At 38.8% G+C, this 27,985-nt stretch overlaps 16 non-coding genes across 16 annotated transcripts; all 16 read left to right on the top strand.

Moving 5' to 3' along the window:
• Positions 1-1,987: 1,987 nt before the first annotated feature.
• Positions 1,988-2,059, top strand: TRNAC-GCA (transfer RNA cysteine (anticodon GCA)). The gene has a single exon. It is a non-coding gene; the product is annotated as a tRNA-Cys (tRNA).
• Positions 2,060-4,137: 2,078 nt separating this feature from the next.
• On the top strand, positions 4,138-4,209 carry TRNAC-GCA (transfer RNA cysteine (anticodon GCA)). Its single transcript has one exon. It is a non-coding gene; the product is annotated as a tRNA-Cys (tRNA).
• Positions 4,210-5,217: 1,008 nt separating this feature from the next.
• On the top strand, positions 5,218-5,289 carry TRNAC-GCA (transfer RNA cysteine (anticodon GCA)). The gene has a single exon. It is a non-coding gene; the product is annotated as a tRNA-Cys (tRNA).
• A 2,076-nt stretch (positions 5,290-7,365) lies between these two features.
• Positions 7,366-7,437, top strand: TRNAC-GCA (transfer RNA cysteine (anticodon GCA)). Its single transcript has one exon. It is a non-coding gene; the product is annotated as a tRNA-Cys (tRNA).
• Positions 7,438-9,513: 2,076 nt separating this feature from the next.
• Positions 9,514-9,585, top strand: TRNAC-GCA (transfer RNA cysteine (anticodon GCA)). Its single transcript has one exon. It is a non-coding gene; the product is annotated as a tRNA-Cys (tRNA).
• Positions 9,586-11,650: 2,065 nt separating this feature from the next.
• On the top strand, positions 11,651-11,722 carry TRNAC-GCA (transfer RNA cysteine (anticodon GCA)). Its single transcript has one exon. It is a non-coding gene; the product is annotated as a tRNA-Cys (tRNA).
• Positions 11,723-14,860: 3,138 nt separating this feature from the next.
• On the top strand, positions 14,861-14,932 carry TRNAC-GCA (transfer RNA cysteine (anticodon GCA)). Its single transcript has one exon. It is a non-coding gene; the product is annotated as a tRNA-Cys (tRNA).
• Positions 14,933-17,008: 2,076 nt separating this feature from the next.
• TRNAC-GCA (transfer RNA cysteine (anticodon GCA)) lies at positions 17,009-17,080 on the top strand. Its single transcript has one exon. It is a non-coding gene; the product is annotated as a tRNA-Cys (tRNA).
• A 2,066-nt stretch (positions 17,081-19,146) lies between these two features.
• TRNAC-GCA (transfer RNA cysteine (anticodon GCA)) lies at positions 19,147-19,218 on the top strand. Its single transcript has one exon. It is a non-coding gene; the product is annotated as a tRNA-Cys (tRNA).
• Positions 19,219-20,226: 1,008 nt separating this feature from the next.
• On the top strand, positions 20,227-20,298 carry TRNAC-GCA (transfer RNA cysteine (anticodon GCA)). Its single transcript has one exon. It is a non-coding gene; the product is annotated as a tRNA-Cys (tRNA).
• A 601-nt stretch (positions 20,299-20,899) lies between these two features.
• Positions 20,900-20,971, top strand: TRNAC-GCA (transfer RNA cysteine (anticodon GCA)). Its single transcript has one exon. It is a non-coding gene; the product is annotated as a tRNA-Cys (tRNA).
• Positions 20,972-23,049: 2,078 nt separating this feature from the next.
• TRNAC-GCA (transfer RNA cysteine (anticodon GCA)) lies at positions 23,050-23,121 on the top strand. The gene has a single exon. It is a non-coding gene; the product is annotated as a tRNA-Cys (tRNA).
• A 1,008-nt stretch (positions 23,122-24,129) lies between these two features.
• TRNAC-GCA (transfer RNA cysteine (anticodon GCA)) lies at positions 24,130-24,201 on the top strand. Its single transcript has one exon. It is a non-coding gene; the product is annotated as a tRNA-Cys (tRNA).
• A 997-nt stretch (positions 24,202-25,198) lies between these two features.
• Positions 25,199-25,270, top strand: TRNAC-GCA (transfer RNA cysteine (anticodon GCA)). Its single transcript has one exon. It is a non-coding gene; the product is annotated as a tRNA-Cys (tRNA).
• A 1,008-nt stretch (positions 25,271-26,278) lies between these two features.
• TRNAC-GCA (transfer RNA cysteine (anticodon GCA)) lies at positions 26,279-26,350 on the top strand. Its single transcript has one exon. It is a non-coding gene; the product is annotated as a tRNA-Cys (tRNA).
• Positions 26,351-27,347: 997 nt separating this feature from the next.
• TRNAC-GCA (transfer RNA cysteine (anticodon GCA)) lies at positions 27,348-27,419 on the top strand. The gene has a single exon. It is a non-coding gene; the product is annotated as a tRNA-Cys (tRNA).
• Positions 27,420-27,985: the final 566 nt, after the last annotated feature.

Raw genomic sequence — 27,985 nt, 5'->3', positions numbered from 1 at the left:
TCAGTTGGATCTTATACTTTATTAGCATTACAGTGTCACTGCTCAAAACCTGGGAATAAATGCATTTTTACACAGGGCGTGGGAACTTTTTGAAACATCATTGATTTATTTTGGAATCCGGCTCTTCCTTTCACAGCTTCAAACAAAGAGAATCACTATGAAAACAATTGAAAACTTTGTTATACAGTTTGGTGCTTCCTTGTAGCGCACTAAAGAAATGGCATAGTATACTCGGCAGCGCTGCAGTCAATCTATTTCTCATTTAACCTGTGTCCTCAGTCTTACATATATTCCTCCTCTCCTCTGTGCATACAAAATATGTGTTTGTTTAAAGCACTTCATTCTTGTGCAACGTAGAAACTATTTAATTTCTCCTTAAAACCTCTGCCTACGTGCAAAATGTATGAACCCTCGTTGCAGATGAAAAAAGGCTGGCTCGAAGACTCAGGCCATTTTCGAACACAAAATGGCCTTTTCGGATATATTAAATTGATGGTACTTGAAAGGGACGTTTGGGTGTACCTTCCAAATACCAAATTGCAGTGGTATGTAGAAATGTTTTTCGTCCATCATTTGGCCCAATCAATCATACTTCACCACCATCTCGGTGATTGTGGTAACCAATCCGCGAAAGGATAAGGCGTCCCGTAAAAACCTCTTCCCCTTTGAGAATGTTGCAAAACAAGCATTTTATGTACAGGCATTGGTCCTATGGACCACTGCCTGTTCAAATAAAATAACAATGAAACATATAAATATTTTTTTTAAACGATCCCGTTTTCCTTCAATAAATAATATTAAGAACTACTTCTCCTGTTCCACAGTTTCAAGCTCGTACTTTGTGGCCCAACTGAGCTTGAGCCTCTCACTCTTTCATGATGTACTGATATATTGTCATTCTGATCTTTGAAAACAGTTGGGGATATAGCTCAGTGGTAGAGCATTTGACTGCAGATCAAGAGGTCCCGGGTTCAAATCCGGGAGTCCCCTAAACCTATTTTGGTTTTGGTGTTTGTAGCTGGGATCTTTCATAAAGTCCCTATGGATCACCATTGACAGAGTCAGTTTTCAGTTGGATCTTATACTTTATTAGCATTACAGTGTCACTGCTCAAAACCTGGGAATAAATGCATTTTTACACAGGGCGTGGGAACTTTTTGAAACATCATTGATTTATTTTGGAATCCGGCTCTTCCTTTCACAGCTTCAAGCAAAGAGAATCACTATGAAAACAATTGAAAACTTTGTTATACAGTTTGGTGCTTCCTTGTAGCGCACTAAAGAAATGGCATAGTATACTCGGCAGCGCTGCAGTCAATCTATTTCTCATTTAACCTGTGTCCTCAGTCTTACATATATTCTTCCTCTCCTCTGTGCATACAAAATATGTGTTTGTTTAAAGCACTTCATTCTTGTGCAACGTAGAAACTATTTAATTTCTCCTTAAAACCTCTGCCTACGTGCAAAATGTATGAACCCTCGTTGCAGATGAAAAAAGGCTGGCTCGAAGACTCAGGCCATTTTCGAACACAAAATGGCCTTTTCGGATATATTAAATTGATGGTACTTGAAAGGGACGTTTGGGTGTACCTTCCAAATACCAAATTGCAGTGGTATGTAGAAATGTTTTTCGTCCATCATTTGGCCCAAAACAATCATACTTCACCACCATCTCGGTGATTGTGGTAACCAATCCGCGAAAGGATAAGGCGTCCCGTAAAAACCTCTTCCCCTTTGAGAATGTTGCAAAACAAGCATTTTATGTACAGGCATTGGTCCTATGGACCACTGCCTGTTCAAATAAAATAACAATGAAACATATAAATATTTTTTTTAAACGATCCCGTTTTCCTTCAATAAATAATATTAAGAACTACTTCTCCTGTTCCACAGTTTCAAGCTTGTACTTTCCGGCCCAACTGAGCATGATGCTCACACTCTTTCATGAGGTACTGATATATTTTCATTCCGACTCTCACAAACAGGTGGGGATATAGCTCAGTGGTAGAGCATTTGACTGCAGATCAAGAGGTCCCTGGTTCAAATCCAGGTGTCCCCATGGCCTGTTTTGGTTCTTGTGTTTGTAGCTGGGACTTTTCATAAAACCCCTTTGGATCATCATTGACAGAGTCAGTGTTCGCTTGGATCTTACACTTTAACAGCATTACAATGTCACTGCTCAAAACCTGGGAGTAAATGCATTTTTATACAGGGCTCGGTATTCCGTATGGGAAATGTCTGAAAAAGCATTGATTTATTTTGGAATCTGGCTCTTCCTTTCACAGCACCAAACAAAGGGAATGGACTATGAAAGCAATTGGCAACTTTGTTTTACAGTTTAGTGCTTCCTTCAATCGCACTACAGAAATTGCATAGAAAAGTGGGCAGCAATGCAGTCAATCTATTCCTCATTTAACCTGTGTCCTCAGTCTTACATGTATTCCACCTCTTCTCTGTGCATACAAAGTATGTGTTTGTTTGAAGCACTTCATTTTTGTGCAATGCATAATCTATTTACTTTCTACTAAAATACGCTGCCCACGTACAAGATGTACGAACCCTAGTTGCAGGTGCAAGCAGGCTGGTCTGAGAAACCAGGCCATTTGCGAACACAAAATAGCTTTTTCTGATGTATTAAATCGAAGGTACATGAAAGGGGTGTTTGGTTGTACCTTCAAATACCAAATTGTAGTGGTATGCAGAAATGTTTTTTCACCGTAATTTGGCCCAAAACAATCATACTTCACCACCATATCAGTGATTGTGGTAATCAATCCACAAAGATAAGTAGTCTCGTAAAAACCTCTTCCCCTTTGAGAATGTTTCAAAACAAACATTTTAATTACAGATATTGGTCCTATGGACCACTGCCTATTCAAATAAAATAACAATTAAACATATACATTTTGTTTTTTAAATGATCCTGTTTTCCTTTAATTAATAATATTAAGAACTACTTCTCCTTTTCCACAGTTTCAAGCTCGTACTTTGTGGCCCAACTGAGCTTGAGCCTCTCACTCTTTCATGATGTACTGTTATATTGTCATTCTGATCTTTGAAAACACTTGGGGATATAGCTCAGTGGTAGAGCATTTGACTGCAGATCATAGAGGTCCCTGGTTCAAATCCGGGTGTCCCCTAAACCTATTTTGGTTCTGGTGTTTGTAGCTAGGATCTTTCATAAAGTCCCTTTGGATCACCATTGACAGAGTCAGTGTTCAGTTGGATCTTATACTTTATTAGCATTACAGTGTCACTGCTCAAAACCTGGGAATAAATGCATTTTTACACAGGGCGTGGGAACTTTCTGAAACATCATTGATTTATTTTGGAATCCGGCTCTTCCTTTCACAGCTTCAAACAAAGAGAATGACTATGAAAACAATTGAAAACTTTGGTATACAGTTTGGTGCTTCCTTGTAGCGCACTAAAGAAATGGCATAGTATACTCGGCAGCGCTGCAGTCAATCTATTTCTCATTTAACATGTGTCCTCAGTCTCACATATATTCCTCCTCTCCTCTGTGCATTCAAAATATGTGTTTGTTTAAAGCACTTCATTCTTGTGCAACGTAGAAACTATTTAATTTCTCCTTAAAACCTCTGCCTACGTGCAAAATGTATGAACCCTCGTTGCAGATGAAAAAAGGCTGGCTCGAAGACTCAGGCCATTTTCGAACACAAAATGGCCTTTTCTGATATATTAAATTGATGGTACTTGAAAGGGACGTTTGGGTGTACCTTCCAAATACCAAATTGCAGTGGTATGTAGAAATGTTTTTCGTCCATCATTTGGCCCAAAACAATCATACTTCACCACCATCTCGGTGATTGTGGTAACCAATCCGCGAAAGGATAAGGCGTCCCGTAAAAACCTCTTCCCCTTTGAGAATGTTTCAAAACAAGCATTTTATGTACAGGCATTGGTCCTATGGACCACTGCCTGTTCAAATAAAATAACAATGAAACATATAAATATTTTTTTTAAACGATCCCGTTTTCCTTCAATAAATAATATTAAGAACTACTTCTCCTGTTCCACAGTTTCAAGCTTGTACTTTCCGGCCCAACTGAGCATGATGCTCACACTCTTTCATGAGGTACTGATATATTTTCATTCCGACTCTCACAAACAGGTGGGGATATAGCTCAGTGGTAGAGCATTTGACTGCAGATCAAGAGGTCCCTGGTTCAAAACCAGGTGTCCCCTTGGCCTGTTTTGGTTCTTGTGTTTGTAGCTGGGACTTTTCATAAAACCCCTTTGGATCATCATTGACAGAGTCAGTGTTCTCTTGGATCTTACACTTTATCAGCATTACAATGTCACTGCTCAAAACCTGAGAGTAAATGCATTTTTATACAGGGCTCGGTATTCCGTATGGGAAATGTCTGAAAAAGCATTGATTTATTTTGGAATCTGGCTCTTCCTTTCACAGCACCAAACAAAGGGAATGGACTATGAAATCAATTGGCAACTTTGTTTTACAGTTTAGTGCTTCCTTCAATCGCACTACAGAAATTGCATAGAAAAGTGGGCAGCAATGCAGTCAATCTATTCCTCATTTAACCTGTGTCCTCAGTCTTACATGTATTCCACCTCTTCTCTGTGCATACAAAGTATGTGTTTGTTTGAAGCACTTCATTTTTGTGCAATGCATAATCTATTTACTTTCTACTAAAATACGCTGCCCACGTACAAGATGTACGAACCCTAGTTGCAGGTGCAAGCAGGCTGGTCTGAGAAACCAGGCCATTTGCGAACACAAAATAGCTTTTTCTGATGTATTAAATCGAAGGTACATGAAAGGGGTGTTTGGTTGTACCTTCAAATACCAAATTGTAGTGGTATGCAGAAATGTTTTTTCACTGTAATTTGGCCCAAAACAATCATACTTCACCACCATATCAGTGATTGTGGTAATCAATCCACAAAGATAAGTAGTCTTGTAAAAACCTCTTCCCCTTTGAGAATGTTTCAAAACAAACATTTTAATTAGAGATATTGGTCCTATGGACCACTGCCTATTCAAATAAAATAACAATTAAACATATACATTTTGTTTTTTAAATGATCCTGTTTTCCTTTAATTAATAATATTAAGAACTACTTCTCCTTTTCCACAGTTTCAAGCTCGTACTTTGTGGCCCAACTGAGCTTGAGCCTCTCACTCTTTCATGATGTACTGATATATTGTTATTCTGATCTTTGAAAACAGTTGGGGATATAGCTCAGTGGTAGAGCATTTGACTGCAGATCAAGAGGTCCCTGGTTCAAATCCGGGTGTCCCCTAAACCTATTTTGGTTTTGGTGTGTGTAGCTGGGAGCTTTCATAAAGTCCCTATGGATCACCATTGAGAGAGTCAGTGTTCAGTTGGATCTTATACTTTATTAGCATTACAGTGTCACTGCTCAAAATCTGGGAATAAATGCATTTTTACACAGGGCGTGGGAACTTTCTGAAACATCATTGATTTATTTTGGAATCCGGCTCTTCCTTTCACAGCTTCAAGCAAAGAGAATCACTATGAAAACAATTGAAAACTTTGTTATACAGTTTGGTGCTTCCTTGTAGCGCACTAAAGAAATGGCATAGTATACTCGGCAGCGCTGCAGTCAATCTATTTCTCATTTAACATGTGTCCTCAGTCTTACATATATTCCTCCTCTCCTCTGTGCATACAAAATATGTGTTTGTTTAAAGCACTTCATTCTTGTGCAACGTAGAAACCATTTAATTTCTCCTTAAAACCTCTGCCTACGTGCAAAATGTATGAACCCTCGTTGCAGATGAAAAAAGGCTGGCTCGAAGACTCAGGCCATTTTCGAACACAAAATGGCCTTTTCTGATATATTAAATTGATGGTACTTGAAAGGGACGTTTGGGTGTACCTTCCAAATACCAAATTGCAGTTGTATGTAGAAATGTTTTTCGTCCATCATTTGGCCCAAAACAATCATACTTCACCACCATCTCGGTGATTGTGGTAACCAATCCGCGAAAGAATAAGGCGTCCCGTAAAAACCTCTTCCCCTTTGAGAATGTTTCAAAACAAGCATTTTATGTACAGGCATTGGTCCTATGGACCACTGCCTGTTCAAATAAAATACCAATGAAACATATAAATATTTTTTTTAAACGATCCCGTTTTCCTTCAATAAATAATATTAAGAACTACTTCTCCTGTTCCACAGTTTCAAGCTTGTACTTTCCGGCCCAACTGAGCATGATGCTCACACTCTTTCATGAGGTAGTGATATATTTTCATTCCGACTCTCACAAACAGGTGGGGATGTAGCTCAGTGGTAGAGCATTTGACTGCAGATCAAGAGGTCCCTGGTTCAAATCCAGGTGTCCCATGGCCTGTTTTGGTTCTTGTGTTTGTAGCTGGGACTTTTCATAAAACCCCTTTGGATCATCATTGACAGAGTCAGTGTTCGCTTGGATCTTACACTTTAACAGCATTACAATGTCACTGCTCAAAACCTGAGAGTAAATGCATTTTTATACAGGGCTCGGTATTCCGTATGGGAAATGTCTGAAAAAGCATTGATTTATTTTGGAATCTGGCTCTTCCTTTCACAGCACCAAACAAAGGGAATGGACTATGAAAGCAATTGGCAACTTTGTTTTACAGTTTAGTGCTTCCTTCAATCGCACTACAGAAATTGCATAGAAAAGTGGGCAGCAATGCAGTCAATCTATTCCTCATTTAACCTGTGTCCTCAGTCTTACATGTATTCCACCTCTTCTCTGTGCATACAAAGTATGTGTTTGTTTGAAGCACTTCATTTTTGTGCAATGCATAATCTATTTACTTTCTACTAAAATACGCTGCCCACTTACAAGATGTACGAACCCTAGTTGCAGGTGCAAGCAGGCTGGTCTGAGAAACCAGGCCATTTGCGAACACAAAATAGCTTTTTCTGATGTATTAAATCGAAGGTACATGAAAGGGGTGTTTGGTTGTACCTTCAAATACCAAATTGTAGTGGTATGCAGAAATGTTTTTTCACTGTAATTTGGCCCAAAACAATCATACTTCACCACCATATCAGTGATTGTGGTAATCAATCCACAAAGATAAGTAGTCTTGTAAAAACCTCTTCCCCTTTGAGAATGTTTCAAAACAAACATTTTAATTAGAGATATTGGTCCTATGGACCACTGCCTATTCAAATAAAATAACAATTAAACATATACATTTTGTTTTTTAAATGATCCTGTTTTCCTTTAATTAATAATATTAAGAACTACTTCTCCTTTTCCACAGTTTCAAGCTCGTACTTTGTGGCCCAACTGAGCTTGAGCCTCTCACTCTTTCATGATGTACTGATATATTGTTATTCTGATCTTTGAAAACAGTTGGGGATATAGCTCAGTGGTAGAGCATTTGACTGCAGATCAAGAGGTCCCTGGTTCAAATCCGGGTGTCCCCTAAACCTATTTTGGTTTTGGTGTGTGTAGCTGGGAGCTTTCATAAAGTCCCTATGGATCACCATTGAGAGAGTCAGTGTTCAGTTGGATCTTATACTTTATTAGCATTACAGTGTCACTGCTCAAAATCTGGGAATAAATGCATTTTTACACAGGGCGTGGGAACTTTCTGAAACATCATTGATTTATTTTGGAATCCGGCTCTTCCTTTCACAGCTTCAAGCAAAGAGAATCACTATGAAAACAATTGAAAACTTTGTTATACAGTTTGGTGCTTCCTTGTAGCGCACTAAAGAAATGGCATAGTATACTCGGCAGCGCTGCAGTCAATCTATTTCTCATTTAACATGTGTCCTCAGTCTTACATATATTCCTCCTCTCCTCTGTGCATACAAAATATGTGTTTGTTTAAAGCACTTCATTCTTGTGCAACGTAGAAACTATTTAATTTCTCCTTAAAACCTCTGCCTACGTGCAAAATGTATGAACCCTCGTTGCAGATGAAAAAAGGCTGGCTCGAAGACTCAGGCCATTTTCGAACACAAAATGGCCTTTTCTGATATATTAAATTGATGGTACTTGAAAGGGACGTTTGGGTGTACCTTCCAAATACCAAATTGCAGTTGTATGTAGAAATGTTTTTCGTCCATCATTTGGCCCAAAACAATCATACTTCACCACCATCTCGGTGATTGTGGTAACCAATCCGCGAAAGAATAAGGCGTCCCGTAAAAACCTCTTCCCCTTTGAGAATGTTTCAAAACAAGCATTTTATGTACAGGCATTGGTCCTATGGACCACTGCCTGTTCAAATAAAATACCAATGAAACATATAAATATTTTTTTTAAACGATCCCGTTTTCCTTCAATAAATAATATTAAGAACTACTTCTCCTGTTCCACAGTTTCAAGCTTGTACTTTCCGGCCCAACTGAGCATGATGCTCACACTCTTTCATGAGGTAGTGATATATTTTCATTCCGACTCTCACAAACAGGTGGGGATGTAGCTCAGTGGTAGAGCATTTGACTGCAGATCAAGAGGTCCCTGGTTCAAATCCAGGTGTCCCATGGCCTGTTTTGGTTCTTGTGTTTGTAGCTGGGACTTTTCATAAAACCCCTTTGGATCATCATTGACAGAGTCAGTGTTCGCTTGGATCTTACACTTTAACAGCATTACAATGTCACTGCTCAAAACCTGAGAGTAAATGCATTTTTATACAGGGCACGGTATTCCGTATGGGAAATGTCTGAAAAAGCATTGATTTATTTTGGAATCTGGCTCTTCCTTTCACAGCACCAAACAAAGGGAATGGACTATGAAAGCAATTGGCAACTTTGTTTTACAGTTTAGTGCTTCCTTCAATCGCACTACAGAAATTGCATAGAAAAGTGGGCAGCAATGCAGTCAATCTATTCCTCATTTAACCTGTGTCCTCAGTCTTACATGTATTCCACCTCTTCTCTGTGCATACAAAGTATGTGTTTGTTTGAAGCACTTCATTTTTGTGCAATGCATAATCTATTTACTTTCTACTAAAATACGCTGCCCACGTACAAGATGTACGAACCCTAGTTGCAGGTGCAAGCAGGCTGGTCTGAGAAACCAGGCCATTTGCGAACACAAAATAGCTTTTTCTGATGTATTAAATCGAAGGTACATGAAAGGGGTGTTTGGTTGTACCTTCAAATACCAAATTGTAGTGGTATGCAGAAATGTTTTTTCACCGTAATTTGGCCCAAAACAATCATACTTCACCACCATATCAGTGATTGTGGTAATCGATCCACAAAGATAAGTAGTCTCGTAAAAACCTCTTCCCCTTTGAGAATGTTTGAAAACAAACATTTTAATTACAGATATTGGTCCTATGGACCACTGCCTATTCAAATAAAATAACAATTAAACATATACATTTTGTTTTTTAAATGATCCTGTTTTCCTTTAATTAATAATATTAAGAACTACTTCTCCTTTTCCACAGTTTCAAGCTCGTACTTTGTGGCCCAACTGAGCTTGAGCCTCTCACTCTTTCATGATGTACTGATATATTGTCATTCTGATCTTTGAAAACAGTTGGGGATATAGCTCAGTGGTAGAGCATTTGACTGCAGATCAAGAGGTCCCGGGTTCAAATCCGGGTGTCCCCTAAACCTATTTTGGTTTTGGTGTTTGTAGCTGGGATCTTTCATAAAGTCCCTATGGATCACCATTGACAGAGTCAGTGTTCAGTTGGATCTTATACTTTATTAGCATTACAGTGTCACTGCTCAAAACCTGGGAATAAATGCATTTTTACACAGGGCGTGGGAACTTTTTGAAACATCATTGATTTATTTTGGAATCCGGCTCTTCCTTTCACAGCTTCAAACAAAGAGAATCACTATGAAAACAATTGAAAACTTTGTTATACAGTTTGGTGCTTCCTTGTAGCGCACTAAAGAAATGGCATAGTATACTCGGCAGCGCTGCAGTCAATCTATTTCTCATTTAACCTGTGTCCTCAGTCTTACATATATTCCTCCTCTCCTCTGTGCATACAAAATATGTGTTTGTTTAAAGCACTTCATTCTTGTGCAACGTAGAAACTATTTAATTTCTCCTTAAAACCTCTGCCTACGTGCAAAATGTATGAACCCTCGTTGCAGATGAAAAAAGGCTGGCTCGAAGACTCAGGCCATTTTCGAACACAAAATGGCCTTTTCGGATATATTAAATTGATGGTACTTGAAAGGGACGTTTGGGTGTACCTTCCAAATACCAAATTGCAGTGGTATGTAGAAATGTTTTTCGTCCATCATTTGGCCCAATCAATCATACTTCACCACCATCTCGGTGATTGTGGTAACCAATCCGCGAAAGGATAAGGCGTCCCGTAAAAACCTCTTCCCCTTTGAGAATGTTGCAAAACAAGCATTTTATGTACAGGCATTGGTCCTATGGACCACTGCCTGTTCAAATAAAATAACAATGAAACATATAAATATTTTTTTTAAACGATCCCGTTTTCCTTCAATAAATAATATTAAGAACTACTTCTCCTGTTCCACAGTTTCAAGCTCGTACTTTGTGGCCCAACTGAGCTTGAGCCTCTCACTCTTTCATGATGTACTGATATATTGTCATTCTGATCTTTGAAAACAGTTGGGGATATAGCTCAGTGGTAGAGCATTTGACTGCAGATCAAGAGGTCCCGGGTTCAAATCCGGGAGTCCCCTAAACCTATTTTGGTTTTGGTGTTTGTAGCTGGGATCTTTCATAAAGTCCCTATGGATCACCATTGACAGAGTCAGTTTTCAGTTGGATCTTATACTTTATTAGCATTACAGTGTCACTGCTCAAAACCTGGGAATAAATGCATTTTTACACAGGGCGTGGGAACTTTTTGAAACATCATTGATTTATTTTGGAATCCGGCTCTTCCTTTCACAGCTTCAAGCAAAGAGAATCACTATGAAAACAATTGAAAACTTTGTTATACAGTTTGGTGCTTCCTTGTAGCGCACTAAAGAAATGGCATAGTATACTCGGCAGCGCTGCAGTCAATCTATTTCTCATTTAACCTGTGTCCTCAGTCTTACATATATTCTTCCTCTCCTCTGTGCATACAAAATATGTGTTTGTTTAAAGCACTTCATTCTTGTGCAACGTAGAAACTATTTAATTTCTCCTTAAAACCTCTGCCTACGTGCAAAATGTATGAACCCTCGTTGCAGATGAAAAAAGGCTGGCTCGAAGACTCAGGCCATTTTCGAACACAAAATGGCCTTTTCGGATATATTAAATTGATGGTACTTGAAAGGGACGTTTGGGTGTACCTTCCAAATACCAAATTGCAGTGGTATGTAGAAATGTTTTTCGTCCATCATTTGGCCCAAAACAATCATACTTCACCACCATCTCGGTGATTGTGGTAACCAATCCGCGAAAGGATAAGGCGTCCCGTAAAAACCTCTTCCCCTTTGAGAATGTTGCAAAACAAGCATTTTATGTACAGGCATTGGTCCTATGGACCACTGCCTGTTCAAATAAAATAACAATGAAACATATAAATATTTTTTTTAAACGATCCCGTTTTCCTTCAATAAATAATATTAAGAACTACTTCTCCTGTTCCACAGTTTCAAGCTTGTACTTTCCGGCCCAACTGAGCATGATGCTCACACTCTTTCATGAGGTACTGATATATTTTCATTCCGACTCTCACAAACAGGTGGGGATATAGCTCAGTGGTAGAGCATTTGACTGCAGATCAAGAGGTCCCTGGTTCAAATCCAGGTGTCCCCATGGCCTGTTTTGGTTCTTGTGTTTGTAGCTGGGACTTTTCATAAAACCCCTTTGGATCATCATTGACAGAGTCAGTGTTCGCTTGGATCTTACACTTTAACAGCATTACAATGTCACTGCTCAAAACCTGGGAGTAAATGCATTTTTATACAGGGCTCGGTATTCCGTATGGGAAATGTCTGAAAAAGCATTGATTTATTTTGGAATCTGGCTCTTCCTTTCACAGCACCAAACAAAGGGAATGGACTATGAAAGCAATTGGCAACTTTGTTTTACAGTTTAGTGCTTCCTTCAATCGCACTACAGAAATTGCATAGAAAAGTGGGCAGCAATGCAGTCAATCTATTCCTCATTTAACCTGTGTCCTCAGTCTTACATGTATTCCACCTCTTCTCTGTGCATACAAAGTATGTGTTTGTTTGAAGCACTTCATTTTTGTGCAATGCATAATCTATTTACTTTCTACTAAAATACGCTGCCCACGTACAAGATGTACGAACCCTAGTTGCAGGTGCAAGCAGGCTGGTCTGAGAAACCAGGCCATTTGCGAACACAAAATAGCTTTTTCTGATGTATTAAATCGAAGGTACATGAAAGGGGTGTTTGGTTGTACCTTCAAATACCAAATTGTAGTGGTATGCAGAAATGTTTTTTCACCGTAATTTGGCCCAAAACAATCATACTTCACCACCATATCAGTGATTGTGGTAATCAATCCACAAAGATAAGTAGTCTCGTAAAAACCTCTTCCCCTTTGAGAATGTTTCAAAACAAACATTTTAATTACAGATATTGGTCCTATGGACCACTGCCTATTCAAATAAAATAACAATTACACATATACATTTTGTTTTTTAAATGATCCTGTTTTCCTTTAATTAATAATATTAAGAACTACTTCTCCTTTTCCACAGTTTCAAGCTCGTACTTTGTGGCCCAACTGAGCTTGAGCCTCTCACTCTTTCATGATGTACTGATATATTGTCATTCTGATCTTTGAAAACAGTTGGGGATATATCTCAGTGGTAGAGCATTTGACTGCAGATCAAGAGGTCCCTGGTTCAAATCCGGGTGTCCCCTAAACCTATTTTGGTTTTGGTGTTTGTAGCTGGGATCTTTCATAAAGTCCCTATGGATCACCATTGACAGAGTCAGTGTTCAGTTGGATCTTATACTTTATTAGCATTACAGTGTCACTGCTCAAAACCTGGGAATAAATGCATTTTTACACAGGGCGTGGGAACTTTCTGAAACATCATTGATTTATTTTGGAATCCGGCTCTTCCTTTCACAGCTTCAAACAAAGAGAATGACTATGAAAACAATTGAAAACTTTGTTATACAGTTTGGTGCTTCCTTGTAGCGCACTAAAGAAATGGCATAGTATACTCGGCAGCGCTGCAGTCAATCTATTTCTCATTTAACCTGTGTCCTCCTCTCCTCTGTGCATACAAAATATGTGTTTGTTTAAAGCACTTCATTCGTGTGCAGCGTAGAAACTATTTAATTTCTCCTTAAAACCTCTGCCTACGTGCAAAATGTATGAACCCTCGTTGCAGATGAAAAAAGGCTGGCTCGAAGACTCAGGTCATTTTCGAACACAAAATGGCCTTTTCTGATATATTAAATTGATGGTACTTGAAAGGGACGTTTCGGTGTGCCTTCCAAATACCAAATTGCAGTGGTATGTAGAAATGTTTTTCGTCCATCATTTGGCCCAAAACAATCATACTTCACCACCATCTCGGTGATTGTGGTAACCAATCCGCGAAAGGATAAGGCGTCCCGTAAAAACCTCTTCCCCTTTGAGAATGTTTCAAAACAAGCATTTTATGTACAGGCATTGGTCCTATGGACCACTGCCTGTTCAAATAAAATAACAATGAAACATATAAATATTTTTTTTAAACAATCCCGTTTTCCTTCAATAAATAATATTAAGAACTACTTCTCCTGTTCCACAGTTTCAAGCTTGTACTTTCCGGCCCAACTGAGCATGATGCTCACACTCTTTCATGAGGTACTGATATATTTTCATTACGACTCTCACAAACAGGTGGGGATATAGCTCAGTGGTAGAGCATTTGACTGCAGATCAAGAGGTCCCTGGTTCAAAACCAGTTGTCCCCTTGGCCTGTTTTGGTTCTTGTGTTTGTAGCTGGGACTTTTCATAAAACCCCTTTGGATCATCATTGACAGAGTCAGTGTTCTCTTGGATCTTACACTTTAACAGCATTACAATGTCACTGCTCAAAACCTGAGAGTAAATGCATTTTTATACAGGGCTCGGTATTCCGTATGGGAAATGTCTGAAAAAGCATTGATTTATTTTGGAATCTGGCTCTTCCTTTCACAGCACCAAACAAAGGGAATGGACTATGAAATCAATTGGCAACTTTGTTTTACAGTTTAGAGCTTCCTTCAATCGCACTACAGAAATTGCATAGAAAAGTGGGCAGCAATGCAGTCAATCTATTCCTCATTTAACCTGTGTCCTCAGTCTTACATGTATTCCACCTCTTCTCTGTGCATACAAAGTATGTGTTTGTTTGAAGCACTTCATTTTTGTGCAATGCATAATCTATTTACTTTCTACTAAAATACGCTGCCCACGTACAAGATGTACGAACCCTAGTTGCAGGTGCAAGCAGGCTGGTCTGAGAAACCAGGCCATTTGCGAACACAAAATAGCTTTTTCTGATGTATTAAATCGAAGGTACATGAAAGGGGTGTTTGGTTGTACCTTCAAATACCAAATTGTAGTGGTATGCAGAAATGTTTTTTCACTGTAATTTGGCCCAAAACAATCATACTTCACCACCATATCAGTGATTGTGGTAATCAATCCACAAAGATAAGTAGTCTTGTAAAAACCTCTTCCCCTTTGAGAATGTTTCAAAACAAACATTTTAATTAGAGATATTGGTCCTATGGACCACTGCCTATTCAAATAAAATAACAATTAAACATATACATTTTGTTTTTTAAATGATCCTGTTTAACTTTAATTAATAATATTAAGAACTACTTCTCCTTTTCCACAGTTTCAAGCTCGTACTTTGTGGCCCAACTGAGCTTGAGCCTCTCACTCTTTCATGATGTACTGATATATTGTTATTCTGATCTTCGAAAACAGTTGGGGATATAGCTCAGTGGTAGAGCATTTGACTGCAGATCAAGAGGTCCCTGGTTCAAATCCGGGTGTCCCCTAAACCTATTTTTGTTTTGGTGTTTGTAGCTGGGAGCTTTCATAAAGTCCCTATGGATCACCATTGAGAGAGTCAGTGTTCAGTTGGATCTTATACTTTATTAGCATTACAGTGTCACTGCTCAAAATCTGGGAATAAATGCATTTTTACACAGGGCGTGGGAACTTTCTGAAACATCATTGATTTATTTTGGAATCCGGCTCTTCCTTTCACAGCTTCAAGCAAAGAGAATCACTATGAAAACAATTGAAAACTTTGTTATACAGTTTGGTGCTTCCTTGTAGCGCACTAAAGAAATGGCATAGTATACTCGGCAGCACTGCAGTCAATCTATTTCTCATTTAACATGTGTCCTCAGTCTTACATATATTCCTCCTCTCCTCTGTGCATACAAAATATGTGTTTGTTTAAAGCACTTCATTCTTGTGCAACGTAGAAACTATTTAATTTCTCCTTAAAACCTCTGCCTACGTGCAAAATGTATGAACCCTCGTTGCAGATGAAAAAAGGCTGGCTCGAAGACTCAGGCCATTTTCGAACACAAAATGGCCTTTTCTGATATATTAAATTGATGGTACTTGAAAGGGACGTTTGGGTGTACCTTCCAAATACCAAATTGCAGTTGTATGTAGAAATGTTTTTCGTCCATCATTTGGCCCAAAACAATCATACTTCACCACCATCTCGGTGATTGTGGTAACCAATCCGCGAAAGAATAAGGCGTCCCGTAAAAACCTCTTCCCCTTTGAGAATGTTTCAAAACAAGCATTTTATGTACAGGCATTGGTCCTATGGACCACTGCCTGTTCAAATAAAATACCAATGAAACATATAAATATTTTTTTTAAACGATCCCGTTTTCCTTCAATAAATAATATTAAGAACTACTTCTCCTGTTCCACAGTTTTAAGCTTGTACTTTCCGGCCCAACTGAGCATGATGCTCACACTCTTTCATGAGGTACTGATATATTTTCATTCCGACTCTCACAAACAGGTGGGGATGTAGCTCAGTGGTAGAGCATTTGACTGCAGATCAAGAGGTCCCTGGTTCAAATCCAGGTGTCCCATGGCCTGTTTTGGTTCTTGTGTTTGTAGCTGGGACTTTTCATAAAACCCCTTTGGATCATCATTGACAGAGTCAGTGTTCGCTTGGATCTTACACTTTAACAGCATTACAATGTCACTGCTCAAAACCTGAGAGTAAATGCATTTTTATACAGGGCTCGGTATTCCGTATGGGAAATGTCTGAAAAAGCATTGATTTATTTTGGAATCTGGCTCTTCCTTTCACAGCACCAAACAAAGGGAATGGACTATGAAAGCAATTGGCAACTTTGTTTTACAGTTTAGTGCTTCCTTCAATCGCACTACAGAAATTGCATAGAAAAGTGGGCAGCAATGCAGTCAATCTATTCCTCATTTAACCTGTGCCCTCAGTCTTACATGTATTCCACCTCTTCTCTGTGCATACAAAGTATGTGTTTGTTTGAAGCACTTCATTTTTGTGCAATGCATAATCTATTTACTTTCTACTAAAATACGCTGCCCACGTACAAGATGTACGAACCCTAGTTGCAGGTGCAAGCAGGCTGGTCTGAGAAACCAGGCCATTTGCGAACACAAAATAGCTTTTTCTGATGTATTAAATCGAAGGTACATGAAAGGGGTGTTTGGTTGTACCTTCAAATACCAAATTGTAGTGGTATGCAGAAATGTTTTTTCACCGTAATTTGGCCCAAAACAATCATACTTCACCACCATATCAGTGATTGTGGTAATCGATCCACAAAGATAAGTAGTCTCGTAAAAACCTCTTCCCCTTTGAGAATGTTTGAAAACAAACATTTTAATTACAGATATTGGTCCTATGGACCACTGCCTATTCAAATAAAATAACAATTAAACATATACATTTTGTTTTTTAAATGATCCTGTTTTCCTTTAATTAATAATATTAAGAACTACTTCTCCTTTTCCACAGTTTCAAGCTCGTACTTTGTGGCCCAACTGAGCTTGAGCCTCTCACTCTTTCATGATGTACTGATATATTGTCATTCTGATCTTTGAAAACAGTTGGGAATATAGCTCAGTGGTAGAGCATTTGACTGCAGATCAAGAGGTCCCTGGTTCAAATCCGGGTGTCCCCTAAACCTATTTTGGTTTTGGTGTTTGTAGCTGGGATCTTTCATAAAGTCCCTATGGATCACCATTGACAGAGTCAGTGTTCAGTTGGATCTTATACTTTATTAGCATTACAGTGTCACTGCTCAAAACCTGGGAATAAATGCATTTTTACACAGGGCGTGGGAACTTTTTGAAACATCATTGATTTATTTTGGAATCCGGCTCTTCCTTTCACAGCTTCAAACAAAGAGAATCACTATGAAAACAATTGAAAACTTTGTTATACAGTTTGGTGCTTCCTTGTAGCGCACTAAAGAAATGGCATAGTATACTCGGCAGCGCTGGAGTCAATCTATTTCTCATTTAACCTTTGTCCTCAGTCTTACATATATTCCTCCTCTCCTCTGTGCATACAAAATATGTGTTTGTTTAAAGCACTTCATTCTTGTGCAACGTAGAAACTATTTAATTTCTCCTTAAAACCTCTGCCTACGTGCAAAATGTATGAACCCTCGTTGCAGATGAAAAAAGGCTGGCTCGAAGACTCAGGCCATTTTCGAACACAAAATGGCCTTTTCGGATATATTAAATTGATGGTACTTGAAAGGGACGTTTGGGTGTACCTTCCAAATACCAAATTGCAGTGGTATGTAGAAATGTTTTTCGTCCATCATTTGGCCCAAAACAATCATACTTCACCACCATCTCGGTGATTGTGGTAACCAATCCGCGAAAGGATAAGGCGTCCCGTAAAAACCTCTTCCCCTTTGAGAATGTTGCAAAACAAGCATTTTATGTACAGGCATTGGTCCTATGGACCACTGCCTGTTCAAATAAAATAACAATGAAACATATAAATATTTTTTTTAAACGATCCCGTTTTCCTTCAATAAATAATATTAAGAACTACTTCTCCTGTTCCACAGTTTCAAGCTCGTACTTTGTGGCCCAACTGAGCTTGAGCCTCTCACTCTTTCATGATGTACTGATATATTGTCATTCTGATCTTTGAAAACAGTTGGGGATATAGCTCAGTGGTAGAGCATTTGACTGCAGATCAAGAGGTCCCGGGTTCAAATCCGGGTGTCCCCCAAACCTATTTTGGTTTTGGTGTTTGTAGCTGGGATCTTTCATAAAGTCCCTATGGATCACCATTGACAGAGTCAGTGTTCAGTTGGATCTTATACTTTATTAGCATTACAGTGTCACTGCTCAAAACCTGGGAATAAATGCATTTTTACACAGGGCGTGGGAACTTTTTGAAACATCATTGATTTATTTTGGAATCCGGCTCTTCCTTTCACAGCTTCAAGCAAAGAGAATCACTATGAAAACAATTGAAAACTTTGTTATACAGTTTGGTGCTTCCTTGTAGCGCACTAAAGAAATGGCATAGTATACTCGGCAGCGCTGCAGTCAATCTATTTCTCATTTAACCTGTGTCCTCAGTCTTACATATATTCCTCCTCTCCTCTGTGCATACAAAATATGTGTTTGTTTAAAGCACTTCATTCTTGTGCAACGTAGAAACTATTTAATTTCTCCTTAAAACCTCTGCCTACGTGCAAAATGTATGAACCCTCGTTGCAGATGAAAAAAGGCTGGCTCGAAGACTCAGGCCATTTTCGAACACAAAATGGCCTTTTCGGATATATTAAATTGATGGTACTTGAAAGGGACGTTTGGGTGTACCTTCCAAATACCAAATTGCAGTGGTATGTAGAAATGTTTTTCGTCCATCATTTGGCCCAAAACAATCATACTTCACCACCATCTCGGTGATTGTGGTAACCAATCCGCGAAAGGATAAGGCGTCCCGTAAAAACCTCTTCCCCTTTGAGAATGTTGCAAAACAAGCATTTTATGTACAGGCATTGGTCCTATGGACCACTGCCTGTTCAAATAAAATAACAATGAAACATATAAATATTTTTTTTAAACGATCCCGTTTTCCTTCAATAAATAATATTAAGAACTACTTCTCCTGTTCCACAGTTTCAAGCTTGTACTTTCCGGCCCAACTGAGCATGATGCTCACACTCTTTCATGAGGTACTGATATATTTTCATTCCGACTTTCACAAACAGGTGGGGATATAGCTCAGTGGTAGAGCATTTGACTGCAGATCAAGAGGTCCCTGGTTCAAATCCAGGTGTCCCCTTGGCCTGTTTTGGTTCTTGTGTTTGTAGCTGGGACTTTTCATAAAATCCCTTTGGATCATCATTGACAGAGTCAGTGTTCGCTTGGATCTTACACTTTAACAGCATTACAATGTCACTGCTCAAAACCTGAGAGTAAATGCATTTTTATACAGGGCTCGGTATTCCGTATGGGAAATGTCTGAAAAAGCATTGATTTATTTTGGAATCTGGCTCTTCCTTTCACAGCACCAAACAAAGGGAATGGACTATGAAAGCAATTGGCAACTTTGTTTTACAGTTTAGTGCTTCCTTCAATCGCACTACAGAAATTGCATAGAAAAGTGGGCAGCAATGCAGTCAATCTATTCCTCATTGAACCTGTGTCCTCAGTCTTACATGTATTCCACCTCTTCTCTGTGCATACAAAGTATGTGTTTGTTTGAAGCACTTCATTTTTGTGCAATGCATAATCTATTTACTTTCTACTAAAATACGCTGCCCACGTACAAGATGTACGAACCCTAGCTGCAGGTGCAAGCAGGCTGGTCTGAGAAACCAGGCCATTTGAGAACACAAAATAGCTTTTTCTGATGTATTAAATCGAAGGTACATGAAAGGGGTGTTTGGTTGTACCTTCAAATACCAAATTGTAGTGGTATGCAGAAATGTTTTTTCACCGTAATTTGGCCCAAAACAATCATACTTCACCACCATATCAGTGATTGTGGTAATCAATCCACAAAGATAACTAGTCTCGTAAAAACCTCTTCCCCTTTGAGAATGTTTCAAAACAAACATTTTAATTAGAGATATTGGTCCTATGGACCACTGCCTATTCAAATAAAATAACAATTAAACATATACATGTTGTTTTTTAAATGATCCTGTTTTCCTTTAATTAATAATATTAAGAACTACTTCTCCTTTTCCACAGTTTCAAGCTCGTACTTTGTGGCCCAACTGAGCTTGAGCCTCTCACTCTTTCATGATGTACTGATATATTGTCATTCTGATCTTTGAAAACAGTTGGGGATATAGCTCAGTGGTAGAGCATTTGACTGCAGATCAAGAGGTCCCTGGTTCAAATCCGGGTGTCCCCTAAACCTATTTTGGTTTTGGTGTTTGTAGCTGGGGGCTTTCATAAAGTCCCTATGGATCACCATTGACAGAGTCAGTGTTCCGTTGGATCTTATACTTTATTATCATTACAGTGTCACTGCTCAAAACCTGGGAATAAATGCATTTTTACACAGGGTGTGGGAACTTTCTGAAACATCATTGATTTATTTTGGAATCCGGCTCTTCCTTTCACAGCTTCAAGCAAAGAGAATCACTATGAAAACAATTGAAAACTTTGTTATACAGTTTGGTGCTTCCTTGTAGCGCACTTAAGAAATGGCATAGTATACTCGGCAGCGCTGCAGTCAATCTATTTCTCATTTAACATGTGTCCTCAGTCTTACATATATTCCTCCTCTCCTCTGTGCATACAAAATATGAGTTTGCCTGTTCAAATAAAATAACAATGAAACATATAAATATTTTTTTTAAACGATCCCGTTTTCCTTCAATAAATAATATTAAGAACTACTTCTCCTGTTCCACAGTTTCAAGCTTGTACTTTCCGGCCCAACTGAGCATGATGCTCACACTCTTTCATGAGGTACTGATATATTTTCATTCCGACTCTCACAAACAGGTGGGGATATAGCTCAGTGGTAGAGCATTTGACTGCAGATCGAGAGGTCCCTGGTTCAAATCCAGGTGTCCCCATGGCCTGTTTTGGTTCTTGTGTTTGTAGCTGGGACTTTTCATAAAACCCCTTTGGATCATCATTGACAGAGTCAGTGTTCGCTTGGATCTTACACTTTAACAGCATTACAATGTCACTGCTCAAAACCTGGGAGTAAATGCATTTTTATACAGGGCTCGGTATTCCGTATGGGAAATGTCTGAAAAAGCATTGATTTATTTTGGAATCTGGCTCTTCCTTTCACAGCACCAAACAAAGGGAATGGACTATGAAAGCAATTGGCAACTTTGTTTTACAGTTTAGTGCTTCCTTCAATCGCACTACAGAAATTGCATAGAAAAGTGGGCAGCAATGCAGTCAATCTATTCCTCATTTAACCTGTGTCCTCAGTCTTACATGTATTCCACCTCTTCTCTGTGCATACAAAGTATGTGTTTGTTTGAAGCACTTCATTTTTGTGCAATGCATAATCTATTTACTTTCTACTAAAATACGCTGCCCACGTACAAGATGTACGAACCCTAGTTGCAGGTGCAAGCAGGCTGGTCTGAGAAACCAGGCCATTTGCGAACACAAAATTGCTTTTTCTGATGTATTAAATCGAAGGTACATGAAATGGGTGTTTGGTTGTACCTTCAAATACCAAATTGTAGTGGTATGTAGAAATGTTTTTTCACCGTAATTTGGCCCAAAACAATCATACTTCACCACCATATCAGTGATTGTGGTAATCATTCCACAAAGATAAGTAGTCTCGTAAAAACCTCTTCCCCTTTGAGAATGTTTCAAAACAAACATTTTAATTACAGATATTGGTCCTATGGACCACTGCCTATTCAAATAAAATAACAATTAAACATATACATTTTGTTTTTTAAATGATCCTGTTTTCCTTTAATAAATAATATTAAGAACTACTTCTCCTTTTCCACAGTTTCAAGCTCGTACTTTGTGGCCCAACTGAGCTTGAGCCTCTCACTCTTTCATGATGTACTGATATATTGTCATTCTGGTCTTTGAAAACAGTTGGGGATATATCTCAGTGGTAGAGCATTTGACTGCAGATCAAGAGGTCCCTGGTTCAAATCCGGGTGTCCCCTAAACCTATTTTGGTTCTGGTGTTTGTAGCTGGGATCTTTCATAAAATCCCTATGGATCACCATTGACAGAGTCAGTGTTCAGTTGGATCTTATACTTTATTAGCATTACAGTGTCACTGCTCAAAACCTGGGAATAAATGCATTTTTACACAGGGCGTGGGAACTTTCTGAAACATCATTGATTTATTTTGGAATCCGGCTCTTCCTTTCACAGCTTCAAACAAAGAGAATGACTATGAAAACAATTGAAAACTTTGTTATACAGTTTGGTGCTTCCTTGTAGCGCACTAAAGAAATGGCATAGTATACTCGGCAGCGCTGCAGTCAATCTATTTCTCATTTAACCTGTGTCCTCAGTCTTACATATATTCCTCCTCTCCTCTGTGCATACAAAATATGTGTTTGTTTAAAGCACTTCATTCTTGTGCAACGTAGAAACTATTTAATTTCTCCTTAAAACCTCTGCCTACGTGCAAAATGTATGAACCCTCGTTGCAGATGAAAAAAGGCTGGCTCGAAGACTCAGGCCATTTTCGAACACAAAATGGCCTTTTCTGATATATTAAATTGATGGTACTTGAAAGGGACGTTTGGGTGTACCTTCCAAATACCAAATTGCAGTGGTATGTAGAAATGTTTTTCGTCCATCATTTGGCCCAAAACAATCATACTTCACCACCATCTCGGTGATTGTGGTAACCAATCCGCGAAAGGATAAGGCGTCCCGTAAAAACCTCTTCCCCTTTGAGAATGTTTCAAAACAAGCATTTTATGTACAGGCATTGGTCCTATGGACCACTGCCTGTTCAAATAAAATAACAATGAAACATATAAATATTTTTTTTTAAACGATCCCGTTTTCCTTCAATAAATAATATTAAGAACTACTTCTCCTGTTCCACAGTTTCAAGCTTGTACTTTCCGGCCCAACTGAGCATGATGCTCACACTCTTTCATGAGGTACTGATATATTTTCATTCCGACTCTCACAAACAGGTGGGGATATAGCTCAGTGGTAGAGCATTTGACTGCAGATCAAGAGGTCCCTGGTTCAAATCCAGGTGTCCCCATGGCCTGTTTTGGTTCTTGTGTTTGTAGCTGGGACTTTTCATAAAACCCCTTTGGATCATCATTGACAGAGTCAGTGTTCTCTTGGATCTTACACTTTAACAGCATTACAATGTCACTGCTCAAAACCTGAGAGTAAATGCATTTTTATACAGGGCTCGGTATTCCGTATGGGAAATGTCTGAAAAAGCATTGATTTATTTTGGAATCTGGCTCTTCCTTTCACAGCACCAAACAAAGGGAATGGACTATGAAAGCAATTGGCAACTTTGTTTTACAGTTTAGTGCTTCCTTCAATCGCACTACAGAAATTGCATAGAAAAGTGGGCAGCAATGCAGTCAATCTATTCCTCATTTAACCTGTGTCCTCAGTCTTACATGTATTCCACCTCTTCTCTGTGCATACAAAGTATGTGTTTGTTTGAAGCACTTCATTTTTGTGCAATGCATAATCTATTTACTTTCTACTAAAATACGCTGCCCACGTACAAGATGTACGAACCCTAGTTGCAAGTGCAAGCAGGCTGGTCTGAGAAACCAGGCCATTTGCGAACACAAAATAGCTTTTTCTGATGTATTAAATCGAAGGTACATGAAAGGGGTGTTTGGTTGTACCTTCAAATACCAAATTGTAGTGGTATGCAGAAATGTTTTTTCACCGTAATTTGGCCCAAAACAATCATACTTCACCACCATATCAGTGATTGTGGTAATCAATCCACAAAGATAAGTAGTCTCGTAAAAACCTCTTCCCCTTTGAGAATGTTTCAAAACAAACATTTTAATTACAGATATTGGTCCTATGGACCACTGCCTATTCAAATAAAATAACAATTAAACATATACATTTTGTTTTTTAAATGATCCTGTTTTCCTTTAATTAATAATATTAAGAACTACTTCTCCTTTTCCACAGTTTCAAGCTCGTACTTTGTGGCCCAACTGAGCTTGAGCCTCTCACTCTTTCATGATGTACTGATATATTGTCATTCTGATCTTTGAAAACAGTTGGGGATATAGCTCAGTGGTAGAGCATTTGACTGCAGATCAAGAGGTCCCTGGTTCAAATCCGGGTGTCCCCTAAACCTATTTTGGTTTTGGTGTTTGTAGCTGGGATCTTTCATAAAGTCCCTATGGATCACCATTGACAGAGTCAGTGTTCAGTTGGATCTTATACTTTATTAGCATTACAGTGTCACTGCTCAAAACCTGGGAATAAATGCATTTTTACACAGGGTGTGGGAACTTTCTGAAACATCATTGATTCATTTTGGAATCCGGCTCTTCCTTTCACAGCTTCAAGCAAAGAGAATCACTATGAAAACAATTGAAAACTTTGTTATACAGTTTGGTGCTTCCTTGTAGCGCACTAAAGAAATGGCATAGTATACTCGGCAGCGCTGCAGTCAATCTATTTCTCATTTAACCTGTGTCCTCAGTCTTACATATATTCCTCCTCTCCTCTGTGCATACAAAATATGTGTTTGTTTAAAGCACTTCATTCTTGTGCAACGTAGAAACTATTTAATTTCTCCTTAAAACCTCTGCCTACGTGCAAAATGTATGAACCCTCGTTGCAGATGAAAAAAGGCTGGCTCGAAGACTCAGGCCATTTTCGAACACAAAATGGCCTTTTCTGATATATTAAATTGATGGTACTTGAAAGGGACGTTTGGGTGTACCTTCCAAATACCAAATTGCAGTGGTATGTAGAAATGTTTTTCGTCCATCATTTGGCCCAAAACAATCATACTTCACCACCATCTCGGTGATTGTGGTAACCAATCCGCGAAAGGATAAGGCGTCCCGTAAAAACCTCTTCCCCTTTGAGAATGTTTCAAAACAAGCATTTTATGTACAGGCATTGGTCCTATGGACCACTGCCTGTTCAAATAAAATAACAATGAAACATATACATATTTTTATTAAACGATCCCGTTTTCCTTCAATAAATAATATTAAGAACTACTTCTCCTGTTCCACAGTTTCAAGCTTGTACTTTCCGTCCCAACTGAGCATGATGCTCACACTCTTTCATGAGGTACTGATATATTTTCATTCCGACTCTCACAAACATGTGGGCATATAGCTCAGTGGTAGAGCATTTGACTGCAGATCAAGAGGTCCCTGGTTCAAATCCAGGTGTCCCCTTGGCCTGTTTTGGTTCTTGTGTTTGTAGCTGGGACTTTTCATAAAACCCCTTTGGATCATCATTGACAGAGTCAGTGTTCGCTTGGATCTTACACTTTAACAGCATTACAATGTCACTGCTCAAAACCTGAGAGTAAATGCATTTTTATACAGGGCTCGGTATTCCGTATGGGAAATGTCTGAAAAAGCATTGATTTATTTTGGAATCTGGCTCTTCCTTTCACAGCACCAAACAAAGGGAATGGACTATGAAAGCAATTGGCAACTTTGTTTTACAGTTTAGTGCTTCCTTCAATCGCACTACAGAAATTGCATAGAAAAGTGGGCAGCAATGCAGTCAATCTATTCCTCATTTAACCTGTGTCCTCAGTCTTACATGTATTCCACCTCTTCTCTGTGCATACAAAGTATGTGTTTGTTTGAAGCACTTCATTTTTGTGCAATGCATAATCTATTTACTTTCTACTAAAATACGCTGCCCACGTACAAGATGTACGAACCCTAGTTTCAGGTGCAAGCAGGCTGGTCTGAGAAACCAGGCCATTTGCGAACACAAAATAGCTTTTTCTGATGTATTAAATCGAAGGTACATGCAAGGGGTGTTTGGTTGTACCTTCAAATACCAAATTGTAGTGGTATGCAGAAATGTTTTTTCACCGTAATTTGGCCCAAAACAATCATACTTCACCACCATATCAGTGATTGTGGTAATCAATCCACAAAGATAAGTAGTCTCGTAAAAACCTCTTCCCCTTTGAGAATGTTTCAAAACAAACATTTTAATTACAGATATTGGTCCTATGGACCACTGCCTATTCAAATAAAATAACAATTAAACATATACATTTTGTTTTTTAAATGATCCTGTTTTCCTTTAATTAATAATATTAAGAACTACTTCTCCTTTTCCACAGTTTCAAGCTCGTACTTTGTGGCCCAACTGAGCTTGAGCCTCTCACTCTTTCATGATGTACTGATATATTGTAATTCTCATCTTTGAAAACAGTTGGGGATATAGCTCAGTGGTAGAGCATTTGACTGCAGATCAAGAGGTCCCTGGTTCAAATCTGGGTGTCCCCTAAACCTATTTTGGTTTTGGTGTTTGTAGCTGGGATCTTTCATAAAGTCCCTATGGATCTCCATTGACAGAGTCAGTGTTCAGTTGGATCTTATACTTTATTAGCACTACAGTGTCACTGCTCAAAACCTGGGAATAAATGCATTTTTACACAGGGCGTGGGAACTTTCTGAAACATCATTGATTTATTTTGGAATCCGGCTCTTCCTTTCACAGCTTCAAGCAAAGAGAATCACTATGAAAACAATTGAAAACTTTGTTATACAGTTTGGTGCTTCCTTGTAGCGCACTAAAGAAATGGCATAGTATACTCGGCAGCGCTGCAGTCAATCTATTTCTCATTTAACCTGTGTCCTCAGTCTTACATATATTCCTCCTCTCCTCTGTGCATACAAAATATGTGTTTGTTTAAAGCACTTCATTCTTGTGCAACGTAGAAACTATTTAATTTCTCCTTAAAACCTCTGCCTACGTGCAAAATGTATGAACCCTCGTTGCAGATGAAAAAAGGCTGGCTCGAAGACTCAGGCCATTTTCGAACACAAAATGGCCTTTTCGGATATATTAAATTGATGGTACTTGAAAGGGACGTTTGGGTGTACCTTCCAGATACCAAATTGCAGTGGTATGTAGAAATGTTTTTCGTCCATCATTTGGCCCAAAACAATCATACTTCACCACCATCTCGGTGATTGTGGTAACCAATCCGCGAAAGGATAAGGCGTCCCGTAAAAACCTCTTCCCCTTTGAGAATGTTTCAAAACAAACATTTTATGTACAGGCATTGGTCCTATGGACCACTGCCTGTTCAAATAAAATAACAATGAAACATATAAATATTTTTTTTAAACGATCCCGTTTTCCTTCAATAAATAATATTAAGAACTACTTCTCCTGTTCCACAGTTTCAAGCTTGTACTTTCCGGCCCAACTGAGCATGATGCTCACACTCTTTCATGAGGTACTGATATATTTTCATTCCGACTCTCACAAGCAGGTGGGGATATAGCTCAGTGGTAGAGCATTTGACTGCAGATCAAGAGGTCCCTGGTTCAAATCCAGGTGTCCCCTTGGCCTGTTTTGGTTCTTGTGTTTGTAGCTGGGACTTTTCATAAAACCCCTTTGGATCATCATTGACAGAGTCAGTGTTCTCTTGGATCTTACATTTTAACAGCATTACAATGTCACTGCTCAAAACCTGAGAGTAAATGCATTTTTATACAGGGCTCGGTATTCCGTATGGGAAATGTCTGAAAAAGCATTGATTTATTTTGGAATCTGGCTCTTCCTTTCACAGCACCAAACAAAGGGAATGGACTATGAAAGCAATTGGCAACTTTGTTTTACAGTTTAGTGCTTCCTTCAATCGCACTACAGAAATTGCATAGAAAAGTGGGCAGCAATGCAGTCAATCTATTCCTCATTTAACCTGTGTCCTCAGTCTTACATGTATTCCACCTCTTCTCTGTGCATACAAAGTATGTGTTTGTTTGAAGCACTTCATTTTTGTGCAATGCATAATCTATTTACTTTCTACTAAAATACGCTGCCCACGTACAAGATGTACGAACCCTAGTTGCAGGTGCAAGCAGGCTGGTCTGAGAAACCAGGCCATTTGCGAACACAAAATAGCTTTT

This window comes from Triturus cristatus, chromosome 4_1 (assembly GCF_964204655.1).
Source record: "Triturus cristatus chromosome 4_1, aTriCri1.1, whole genome shotgun sequence".
Lineage (NCBI taxonomy): Eukaryota > Metazoa > Chordata > Amphibia > Caudata > Salamandridae > Triturus > Triturus cristatus.
This window is presented reverse-complemented; position numbering and strand designations above follow the sequence as displayed.